The sequence below is a fragment of the Piliocolobus tephrosceles genome, chromosome X (genome assembly GCF_002776525.5).
Source record: "Piliocolobus tephrosceles isolate RC106 chromosome X, ASM277652v3, whole genome shotgun sequence".
In the NCBI taxonomy this organism is placed as follows: domain Eukaryota; kingdom Metazoa; phylum Chordata; class Mammalia; order Primates; family Cercopithecidae; genus Piliocolobus; species Piliocolobus tephrosceles.
In genome coordinates, this window is record NC_045455.1 from 83,423,981 (window position 1) to 83,436,959 (window position 12,979).

At 36.6% G+C, this 12,979-nt stretch overlaps 1 protein-coding gene across 5 annotated transcripts in view; it reads right to left on the bottom strand.

Moving 5' to 3' along the window:
• PDS5B (PDS5 cohesin associated factor B) overlaps positions 1–12,979 on the bottom strand; it is a 176,223-nt gene that overhangs the window by 50,790 nt on the left and 112,454 nt on the right. The gene's annotated exons all lie outside the window — the stretch shown is intronic.

Below are 12,979 nucleotides of genomic sequence, written 5' to 3' on the forward strand. Positions count from 1 at the left end.
AGATAATGGAGTGGCATCTTTTAAATACTGAATGAAAGTAACTGTCAATCTAAAATTTTATTCCAAGCAAAATTATCTTTTAAAAATGAGGGAAAAATAAAGACTTTTTCAGACCAAAAAAATTCACTATAAGCAGAATTCACTATAAAATTCACTATGAAGAGAACTATACAACAAGAAATATTAAAAAGAGTTCTTCCAGAAGAAAAATGATACCAGATGAAAATATGAATAGACATCCAACAAATGAGAAGTGACAGAAATGGTTATTATGTGTGTAAAAGAAATTTGTCATTATTAATCTAAGATACACTAGAGTAAAAATATCAAAAACATATTGTGGGGTTTGTAACATATATAAAAACAAAACATAAGACAACAAAACTTAAAAGACTGGAGGAAATGGGCATGGAAGTATAGTGCTGTAAAGTTTTTACATATTAGTATAATTCTATTGGATGTAGATAAACCAACAGTAAAGATAAAATCATAATACTTGATTAATCTCAAGAAAAGCAGACATAAAGAACACAGAAAAGAGGAAAACTATCAAGATGGTAGATTTAAACCCCACCATATCAATAATTACAGTAAGTGTAAATGCTCTAAGCACTCCCATTGAAACAGTTTGTCAAACTGGATTCAAAAGAACCAAAATAAAAGCAAACAAGGAAACAAAAAACAACAGAAAGACAACTAGGACATTTATTTAAAAATAAATAAATAAATAAACTTTTTTTTTTTAAGGGTCTTGCTCTATTGCCCAGGCTGGAATGCAGTGGTACAATCATAGCTCACTGCAGCCTGAAACTCCCGGCTCAAGTGATCCTCCCACCTCAGATTCTGAAAGCACTGATATTTACAAGTGTGAGCCACCACGGCCGGCCAAGAAACTCACTTTAAATATTAAGTCCCAGGAAGACTAAAAATGGAAAGAAAAAAAAAACGGGAAAACATATGCCTTACAAACACTAGGACCAAAGAAAAGTACAAATAGCTACACTTTTCTCAGACACAAAAGCCTGCAGAACAAGGAAGATGACCAGAGTTAGGAAGAGACGTATTTCATAACAACATTGTTTATTGGCAAGGCTGTAGGGAAGCAGACACTCTTATATACTGCTAGTGAGAATGCAAAGTGGTGTAACCATTATGAATAGGAACACAGTAATAGCTAGCAAAACTGTACATGCATTTACTCTTCTATTTCTAAGAACTGCTCCCAAAGATAACTGTCAAAAAACACAAAAGGCGCAAATACAAAGCTACTCACTGCAAGACTGTAATACCGAAAACAACCCAATGTCCATAAATAATAAACTGGTTAAATTATGATACAGCCCAATAAATGGGGACCTCTCTATATTTAAATGGAATAACTGCCAGTCCATGCCATTAAAGAGCAAAAAGGTGAAGAAAAGTTTATATAGTTTATCTTACTCATTTATCAAATGTGCATACATATACATATGCAGACAGATATGTGCATGGAAGGGGGCTTTTTTTTTTTAATCTATGGGGAAGAAAGGCAGTAGGTTAGAGGTTTGATGAACAGATGCTAGATTTCTGAAATCTATCTTGCTTCCTTTAGATATTTTTAAAGCCATTTAACATTTCATATAAATAAAAAATAAATTAAATTTTAAAAGAGTAGCCTTTCAAAAAGAATGAAACAAATGAACAAGGGTATGTATTCATGTGGTAGCATAACCACCCAAAGAATAATTATTCCAAATAGCTTTAAAACAGGAATTTGACTGCAGATCTCTAATATGATACACACCAAATAAAAAAGAGAACTAGCTAAAAAAGTAAACGACTACTTTTAGGAATCATATTGGTGGTGCTACTGCTATTATGAGACTGCTATGGATGTATTATGGGATAAAGCAATTGAGTTATTATGTAATATTACAGGGTTATTATCCTGTGCCATGAGGGAAAAAAAGAGATACAAATGTAAAATTGAAGTTCAGTAAAAACCATGTAATCCTAAATTTGAACTGGAAGAATCGGTATAAACAAACATGAATTTCATCCTTCAAAAAAGCTATGTCTACTGAATTATCATAGAGTCATGATTTATACATTAGCAATTAGTATCCACAGGACTTGTGTTGTGATTTCTTAATACCATTTCCATTAAAAGGAACCAGAGCCCCTCGGAGAATTGGCCAATTCCAGGTCTGGGGCAGAACAAGTACAAGATGGTCCTAGAATATCTTGTCATACAAGCTAGCAAAGAAATTACAGAGATTATTGGGATTGTTCCAAAGGACTCATGGACTAACTTGAAGAGGCTTCCAAGATTATACACAGGATAATCTGGGCATCAAAGCATGCGATCACTATAACTGACTGAAACACAAATACGTGTAAACCCATTATGATTTTTTTAAAAACAACACTCAACTGGTCACCTCTGGAGTATACTAGTCCTCTTTATTTTGAATATTACTATATTACATTCAAAAAAATCAAGCATTTATCCTGCCTTTCCTAAATAAATATAACACTGGGAAACCAAAGAATCAATAAGAATTTCCTTTTTACAAAAGCATTCAGCTAGGAAGTGAAGAAGAATGACAATAAGAATATCAAGACTGATTACTAATATCAACAGCTGCAAACATCATAAATAGAGAGATGGCCAGCTATTATGAGCCTCCTGACAGGAAAGCATACCAATCTTATAAAATAGTCCTGTAAAAACAGAAAAGTTGAACCAGAATCTAATCAGGTCTCTGGATTCAATCACCATTTTAGAAAAAATAAAGAAATATGGCCAGGCACAGTGGCTCACACCTGTAATCCCAGAACTGCGGAAGGCTGAGGTGGACAGACTGCTGGAGCCCAAGAGTTTGAGACCAGACTGGGTAACAAGGTCAAACTCCGTCTCTACAAACCGACAAAAATAAGGCAGGCATGGTAACATGTGCCTGTAGTCCCAGCTACTCATGAGGCTGGGTGGGAGGACTGCTTGAACCAGGAGGTCGAGGCTGCGCTGAGCTGTGATCGCACCTCCGCACTCTAGCCTGGGCAACAGAGCAAGACCCTGTCACAAAAAATTAAAACAAACAACAAAGAAGAACCTATCAAATTATGTCTAAGGGATACAATTAGCAAAAATCAGTCTATGGATAACCCTTCAAGAGAAACAACCTGATTCCTACTGCAAGCAGAGTGAGAGCTGGAGAGAAAGCCCACAAGAAACAAGATACTTAAAAGACACAGCAACCAATCACAATGTATAAATCTTACTTGCATCTTGAATCAAACAAACCATTTTTGAGGAGGAAGGATGGCTTGAGCCCAGGAATTTGAGACCAGTCTGGGCAACATAATGAGAGACTCTATCTCTACAAAAAGTTTAGAAAAAAAAAACAAAAGTAGCCGGGTGTGGTGTCTGCGGTTCCAACTACTGAGAGGCTGAGGTGGGAGGGTCACGTGAGCCCAGTCACTTCAAGGCCACAGTGAGCTACCATCTCACTACTGCATTCCAGCCTAGGCAACAGCACGAGACCCTGACACAAACAACAACAACAACAACAACAAAAACACATTTTTTGAGAAAACCAACTGGATATTAAGTTATTAGTGTTAACTGTGTTTGGGATAAAGATGTATAGATGAAATGACAACATCTGGGATTTGCCTTCAAATATAAGAGGAACAAGGGAGTTTGTGGAGGCACAGAAAAAATAAAGCTGGCTGTAAGTTTATTCATTGTTAAGGCTGGTTGGTGAATACATGGGGATTTGTGTTCTCTCTCTACTTCTGTGTATGTTTGAAATTTTCAATAATAAAACGTGGAGAAAAAATAGTGTAACTAAAACACTAATCTTTTAGTCTATGTTTTGTGGCTTCTTTGTGAAATAAAAGATTATTATTCTGTGGTTACTTCAGTAACTAAACTTCATAGACAAGATCTATCTTCTCATAAATCAGATTTGATAATGCAAACACCTATAATCTCTTTCCCCAATAATCAAGAGAAAAATTACTGTTCACACTAGCAGCAACTTTAGCTGAGATTGTTAAAGATAGTTATGTGAAATTTTAGCTCATCCAATGTTTTACATACTCAGTTATTTTAACAGAAAACAAACTGAAACAATGAACACAAAAAAAAATCTTAAGAATTCTGCAGTACTAAGTCAATGAAAATAAATAACCACCCATGCTGACTGCTTTTCCTATTAAAAAGAATTTCTTATTCCCTCATTAAATTGACTTTCTTCCTTCAAGTTTTTTCCTTGATAACAATCATACCAATAAAGAAAATGAAAAATACATTCAAACTGAAAAATACATGAAAACTCTGAAGAAAAAACTCAGCATCTCACTACCCTGAAACAATACTGTCAACATTTTGGTGAACACTCCTAAAATTTCTCTAGACATATTATTATACAGACATTAATAAGTGAGGATATAAAATACATAGTACTTGGAAACATATTTTTTTAAACCAACAATGTGTGTAGAACCTCATTTGTCAAATATTGCTAAGCACTCTTCTTTTTAACAGTCACATAGCTCTTAGTGTATGTATAGTATATGGCTATACCAAAACTAATCTCATAGTGATAAGCATTTTAGATTTAAAAATTTTTTAAAACACCTTAACAACAATACCATGAATATCCCTGTGCTGGTTGTTTACATACTGTCTCTGAGCTTTAAACCTACCCTTTCATAATCTGCTCAGAGATCCTGGAGCTGTAAATCTGCAAAGAGCTGGTTTCCTATTAATTTCTTCCACTACAAGGCACTAGAGCTTCTTAAGGCATTCTGAGCAGTAGTTTCACTGCTCCCCAACAACAGCCAGGCCATACCATACTTTGGCAGTGTGTTGGGTGAAACTGGCAGGGCTCCCCCACCTCTTAACACTACTTCTTCCCAATTATCCCACCAGCTCTAGAGGTACTAGCTGCTTCCACCAATTTGTATCTCTGGATTACCAATGCAACTTTTTTCTCTTTTGTCCTTTAAACATCTGTATTAATTTGTTTAAAATACAGTCATGCCTCACTTAACAATAGGGATACATTCTGAGAAACGCATCACTGGATGATTTCATTGTTGTGAGAACATCATAGAGTACACTTACATAAACCTAGATGGCATAGCCCACTACACACCTAGTCAATATGGTATGACCTATTGCTCCTCGACTACAAACTTGTACAACATGTTACTGTACCGAATACTATATGCAATTATAACACAGTGGTAAATATCTGTATATCTAAACATAGAAAAGGTACTGAAAAAATATGGTATCAAAGATAAAAGTTGTACCGCTGTATAGTGCAGATCCATTATAATCTTACAAGACCACCATATACATCTGGTCTATCATTAACCAACATACCATTACGCAGTACATGACTTTACACCTAGTATAGTTTGTTTCTCTGACTGAACCCTGAACTATATGATAGATTATGTGCACATCTTTTCTAATTATCTCTGGGATAAGTTCCTGAAAATGCAGAGTCAAAAACTATACACATTTTAAGTTTGCATATATTACCACACTACAAACCTAGAAGCATGGCATCATTTTATACTCCCAAGAGAGCACTGTTGGAACGCTAACACTGGTTACATCACATAATTGCTTTTATTTGTATTTCCTTGATTACATAAGCATCTTTTCATGATTTGGAAGGCTGACAGGACTTCCTGCTTATAAACTTCCTGTTCGTTCTCTTTGCTAGTATTCTATGAGGCTTATATTTGTTATTCCTTCATTAATAATCTTTATATAATACATTGCAGCTGGGCACGGTGGCTCATGCCTGTAATCCCAACACTTTGGGAGGCCAACGCGGTCAGATCACTTAAGGCCAGGAGATCGAAACCAGCCAGGGCCACATGGCAAAATCTGGTCTCTACTAAAAATACAAACAAAAAAATTTGCCAAGGGTGGTGGCACATGCCTGTAATCCCAGCTATTCGGGTGGCTGAGGCACAAAAATTGCTTGAACCTGGGAGGCAGAGGTGCAGTGAGCCAAGAGATCATGCCACTACACTCCAGCCTGGGAGACAGAGTAAAACCCTGTATCAAAAAGAAAAAAAAAAGAGTCTTTATACATTTATACATTGCAGGTATTAACCTTTCCTAACTAATATTTACTGAAAATAGTCCTCCAGCATATAATTTGTGTTTCCAACTTATTTCATGATTTTGGCTTTTAGCTAAATAGTGGTTCCTCACCCCCACTAAAATATAAAGCAGAGACTTAGCCTGTCCTCTTTATTACAATATCCTCAACACCTAGAATGGTACCGTACACCTAGAACCATACCATACATGGTGGGGCAGGGGCTGCGGGTGGGGGGGTAACCCATATATATCTTTTGCAACAAATGAATTTTTTTTTTTTTTTAACTTTTACAAACTATTTTATTTTTTATTTGTTTTTAAGACAGGGTCTCACTCTGTCACCCAGGCTGGAGTGCAGTGGCGCAACCTCAGCTTACTGCAATCACTGCCTCCTGGGTCCAAGTGATTCTCCCACCTCAGCCTCCCAAGTAGCTGGGATTACAGGTGTGCGCCACCATGCCCAGCTATTTTTCTGTATTTTTAGTAGAAATGGGGTTTCACCATGTGGGCCAGGACGGTCTCAAACTCCTGACCTCAAGGGATCGCCCACTTCGGCCTCCCATAGTGTTGGGATTATAGGCATGAGTCACTGCACTCTGCAAAGAACTTTACTTTTCATTATTTCTGGTTCAGGTTATAAAATTGCTTAGTTTTATCTGAATCTTAGGTCTTCATGTGCATTCCCAGGTTCATTGTTATCTGTTGCATCCTTTTAATCATCTTCTGGTTTCACTTTTTTTTTTTTTGGAGTATTATGCAGCCATAAAAAAGGATGAGTTTGCGTCCTTTGTAGGGACATGGATGCAGCTGGAAACCATCATTCTTAGCAAACTATCACAAGAACAGAAAACCAAACACCGCATGTTCTCACTCATAGGTGGGAAATGAACAATAACATCACTTGGACTCGGGAAGGGGATCATCACACATCGGGGCCTATCATGGGGGAGGAGGGGGGAGGGATTGCATTGGGAGTTATACCTGATATAAATGACGAGTTGATGGGTGCAGCACACCAACATGGCACAAGTATACATATGTAACAAACCTGCACATTATGCACATGTACCCTAGAACTTAAAGTATAATAATTTAAAACAAAAAACAAAAAAAAACAAATGAATTTTAACAAAATAATACAATCCAGGCCAGGCACAGTGGCTCATGCCTGTAATCCCAACACTTTGGGAGGCCAAGTTAGACAGATCACCTGAGCCCAGGAGATCAAGACCAGCGTGGGCAACATGGCAAAACCCTGTCTCAACAAAAAATACAAAATTTAGACATGCATGGTGGCATGTGTCTGTAGGCACAAGTACTTGGGAGGCTGAGGTCGGGGGACTGATTGAGCCCCGGAGGTTGAGGCTGCAGTGAGCCATGATTGAGCCACTGCACTCCAGTCTGGGTGACAGAGCAAGACTCTTTCTCAACAAAATAATAATAGTAATAATAATGATAATCCAATCCATCAATATTTCATTCACGACTTTGGTATTAGTGTCCCTTCCTCTACAAACAAGGAAGTTATAAAAATATAGCGGTTACCTAGTACTTTGATTAATCCATGTTATATACTTAAAGCAAATCCACGCTACACACTTAAAATAATGCAAGAATTTGTCTTTGATTCTTCTGGAATATATGTAAAAATCAAAGTAAGGAGTCTATTTTCCTTTCAAAACTGCTTGCTAATTATTTACTAGGTAACCTAACTTTTCCTGGCCAATTTATTTGTTAAATATTATATCCCCCTATCCACCATTATTACAGCATTGCAAATTTCTTGTACACTTTACTTCTAGGTCTTCTGATGTTTATTCCCATAATAATGTAAATGACTGTTGGTTATATAAGAAAAATTTTGGATTTTTACATACTTACTTTGGCTACTCCATTTTGAGTAGTTTTTCAGTTGATTCTCCTGGATTTTCCAAGAAAAATGAAAGCCTCTTCCTTTCCCCACTTGTATTTCTTATTTTATGTTCTTACACAATTACACTAGTTAATGCTTCCAAAACAATGTTATACAATAGCAGAGATAGTGTGGTTTCTCATCTTGTTCCTGCTTTTACTGGGAATACTACTGGTGTTTTACATGATGCTGCCTATTGGTTTGAAAGAGATTAATTATGTTATGAAGGTACTGATTCCTATCTTATTAGATTTAATTAGAAACAGACTAATTTTTTTGGCCAGGTGCAGTGGCTCACGCCTCTAATCCCAGTACTTTGAGAGGCCAACGCAGGCGGATCACGAGATCAGGAGATCGAGACCATCCTGGCTAACACAGTGAAACCCCATCTCTACTAAAAATACAAAAAATTAGCCGGGCATGGTGGTGAACACCTGTAGTCCCAGCTACTCAGGAGGCTGAGGCAGGAGAATGGCCTGAACCCAGGAGGCAGAGCTTGGAGTAAACCGAAATCGCGCCTCTCCACTCCAGCCTGGGCAACAAAGCGAGACTCCGTCTCAAAAAAAAAAACGAAAAAAAAGAAAATCAGAAGCCCTTTCAGCATCTATTAAAAAAAAAAGATCTATTGTGTACCCTTTTCCCTACTTATATAATAAATTGTAAACATAAACAGTAGGCTTACTAATATTATAGCAACCCTCTCTGTATACTCCTAAAATTAACCATGTTTGGCCACAATATATTCTCGTTTTATTATTTAAATTATCTTTTTACTAATATCTTACTTATACAAAAATCACTTATTAGTGAGATTTGTGTTAGGGTTTTCTTAGGGGGTGAGGGGATATCTTTTACTAGATTTTAGTATTCATGTGAGTTATCATCGCTGTAAAGAAAATAAGTGCTTTCTTTTCTATACTCTGAACAATTAAAAGAATTAGAATTCCTGGTTTCTTATAGATTTGAAATATCTCCCTCAAGACACAACTTACACTGATGCTTTTATTAGAGAATAATGTTTCAATTTCTTTTATAACTATAGTCTGTTTGGTTTTTGTCTTTTCTCGTCTTGAACTTATTTACATCATTCTTAAAAATCCAGGTTTTCAAATATATTTACATAGCCATATCTAAAAGTTAAATAATTAGAGTAAAATGATAGGCAAAGACAAATCAGAGATATACAAACAAAAAGAAAACAAAATCCAGATTTAGAGGGCATAAGCAAAACTGAATTCCAGAGGGAAAAGCATACAACTATGTAGACAGGGTAACCTCATGATTAAAAGAACAGGTGGTACATTTACTGAGTCCTGTACACTTAAGAATATCCTTCATTTGCCCCTACTGAAAAATAACTAGGACTACCTAGGAAATTCTTTAGTTATACTGTTTCTTCCATCAGAACTCTCCAGCTGTTGAATCATTAACTTCAGAAATTATATGTGGTTTGAAAAGAAGTCAGCCAGCTTCATTATTTTCCACTGTACTGACCTAATTAGTTTTTTTTGATATTTGCAAAATCACCTTTGCAATCCCTGATAATTTAGCAAACTGCACCAGTATATTTTCCAAAAATGAGTGTTCATCTCCAGATTCATATTTTCAATCATTCAAAACAAACTTATTATTATTCTCTTTAATATTTTCCATTTCCCATTATTCTACTATCTTCTCCATAGACGTCAATTATGGTTTTTCACTATCTGCAATTCATTCTCTTTAACTCCATTTTTTCTGTCCAATTTCTCCATATTCTATGCAGATTTCCTCAAGCCAAATCTCTAGCTCACTGATTCCATCTTCCATATTGTTTATTCTGCTCCTTGCTACCTATATTAAATTATATTCTATAATCAATATCCTTAGCCCTTTTTCATGTATTATCTCATTTTTGTTATCTTTTTTCTTCTCATGTAATCTGCTGTTTACCTTTCTTGGCAGCTTAAATGACTAAGACTTTCGATTCTAAGAATATTCGATTCTAAATATTGCTTATCAGTTACTTTGGAATGCTAAGATCATTACATAGGTTTTGTGTTTTTTAACTTGCTTATCTGTATTCTGTTAATTCATCTTCAAGTAAGAAAAATTCTCTCTGGCTTTGCTATTTAAACAAAAGTATAGTTAGCATCTCCCAGATGACTGAACATGTCCCTTAAAAAATTAACATAAAAGCTCCCAACTCAGGCTACAGTTGCTTCATCACCTGGCTAAGTAGCACAGGAATGAAAGTTAGGACTAAAGGTAGTAAGTCCTTTTTCTCTGTGTAATTTATCTCCAAATTTGTTAAAACTCTTACAAGGGTAAGAACCAGTCACTGGAGCTATGGGTATATCACATGCTGTGATAGGATCCTCAGTTTTGGCACATCTAAATACTTTTAGGAGAGTCAGACTCCTGAGAGACAAGCTGAGTCACAATGGAACTCATACAATTCATCGTTATGGAACCCCATAACTCATCATCGTTTTTCATTTAATGGGTCAAGCGTATAATTGTTTTCTGCTCCCGTAAAGTCGGTAAAAAAGATATTTCCTTCATTATTTTCCTTTGTCTTACCTCATCACTAAACTTTGCTCTTCCTGGTAAACAGGTTGACCTAAAGAAAAATACTATGACCACAAAGCCTCTCCTTTAGTCCTAGTACAGCTAAAATCAGGTTCTCTTTCTTTCTCTTAAAGTGTGTCCATATAGCAATATCCTCCCTCTAAATTAGCAAATAATAGGACACTTACAATACACTGCGAATACATATCCCTTGTCAGTGTTCTCACATTCAATACAGTCTTAATGGCACATCTGATGCCAATTCTGTCCAGTTTGTGGTAGCTTTATTAGACACATTTTTCTTTAGGTTCTTTTTAATTATTTTGATGAATTCAAGGGAAGATGGTTTAATCAACAGTCTCTTAACTGTATTATTTTTCCTCAAAATCAACTCACCTAATTTAATAAAACATTAAATCTACATACATAGTTTATCTCCTGGAAGAAATTCTTATGAGTTATTTCATCAAGAACAGTGTGTGCACACTGTAGGAATTCAGTATCAGCTGAGTTAATTCTCCTCATGAGAAGTATCTGAAATATATTCAGTATATACATCAAATAATTTTAAATACTTCAGTTCCACAGTAAAGCAATACATTTTAAAATGTCCAATTTACATTTCAAAATGTCCACCTTTTGACCCTGTTCTTGTGGTTCTACAAATACATCAAACCATGTTTCTTTAAAATATAAAAGTTACTAAGAAAAACAATCTAGAATGAAAATAATAAAACCTCCAGGGAATAAGCCAAACTTGAACTCTGTCGATGCTCTAATTAGAAAAGAAACTGCCGTAATGGGTATCACACCATAGGCACTGGAGCCAAACAGGCCTAAATTCAAATCCTGGCTCTGTCACTTGCTAGCTATATGACCTGGGTCCATTTACCTCTGAACATTAGATTCCTCGTTTGGAAAACCAGGATAATAACTGCACTTCCCTGAATTGTTACAATGTTTAAATGAGACAGTATAATAGGTGGACATTCAGCAAATGGTATACGGCTGTATACAGTCTATACATAATGTGTGTGTATGTATAGGTATTACATATGTGTGTGCGAGAAATACACATACATAAAACCAAAGTCATCTCTGATCTGACTAGGAGAGACACAGCGCCATCCAAAGGGAAGCTTATGTTCTGGGATTACTTAAAAATTAGAAGTCAGGGCCAGGCGCAGTGGCTGATGCCTGTAATCCCAGCACTTTGGGAGGCCAAAGCAGACGGATCACTTGAGGCCAGGAGTTGGAGACCAGCCTGGCCAACATGGTGAAGCCCTGTCTCTATTAAAAATACAAAAATTAGCCAGGTGTGGTGGCGCATGCCTGTAATTCCAGCTATTCGGGAGGCTGAGGCAGGAGAATCATTGAACCTGGGAGGTAGAAGCTGCAGTGAGCCAAGATTGTGCCACAGCACTCTAACCTGGGTAACAGAGTAAGACTCCGTTTCAAAAAAAAAAAAAAAAAAATTAAGAAGTCAGTTTCAAACAATAAGGTTTCTTACTCTTGCCAGAGAGACTACTGTTATAAAATTTTAGTATGTTTCTATTACCGTTTAAATAATTGCCGGCCAGGCACAGTGGCTCATGCCTGTCATCCCAGCACTTTGGGAGGCTGAGGCAGGCAGATCACCTGAGGTCAGGAGTTCAAGACCAACCTGGCCAAAATGGCAAAACCCCATCTCTACTTTACAAAAAATTAGCCGGGCGTGGTGGCAGGTGCCTATAATACCAGCTACTCAGGAGGATGAGGCAGGAGAATCGCTTGAACCCAGGAGGTGAAGGTTGCAGTGAGCTGAGATCACACCACACTACACTCCCAGCGTGGGCAACAGAGTGAGGCTCCATCTCAAAAAAAAAAGAAAATAATAATAATGCCTTTGTTCTATTTATCAGCAGTTTCTAGAAATAAGTACACATGAACAGAAAGGAATAACAAAAATTATACCTGAAACTCTTAATTGCAAGCTAGCTTTACTCCCAGTCTCTTTCTAAGGAAAAGACCCATAGGCAATTCTTCGCCATAAAAACCATGGTACCCCAATCACAACTAACCAGACTAATGGGTAAGCCAGATGTGATGAGGTAGAGGTGAAAGCAACTACCTATGACTACGCCAGTATCAGAACCACCTATTCCATCTTCTCTCCAAGAACTAGAAGAAGAGATACACATAGAGAAGTAAGCAGTGACATGTAAGAAATGAAGATTTATTCCTCTGATTATAAAATCTTGCACTATGATTATCCCAGGATAACAGCTCAATTTGCAATTATGGGAAATACTGGAACACAGAAAAAATTGCACTGCTGTTAAATATTCCATGCTTCTCTACTTCCTTGTGTCAATTAAAGCACTGCTTCTGAAATTTGTTTGTTTCAGTACCCTGAATCACAG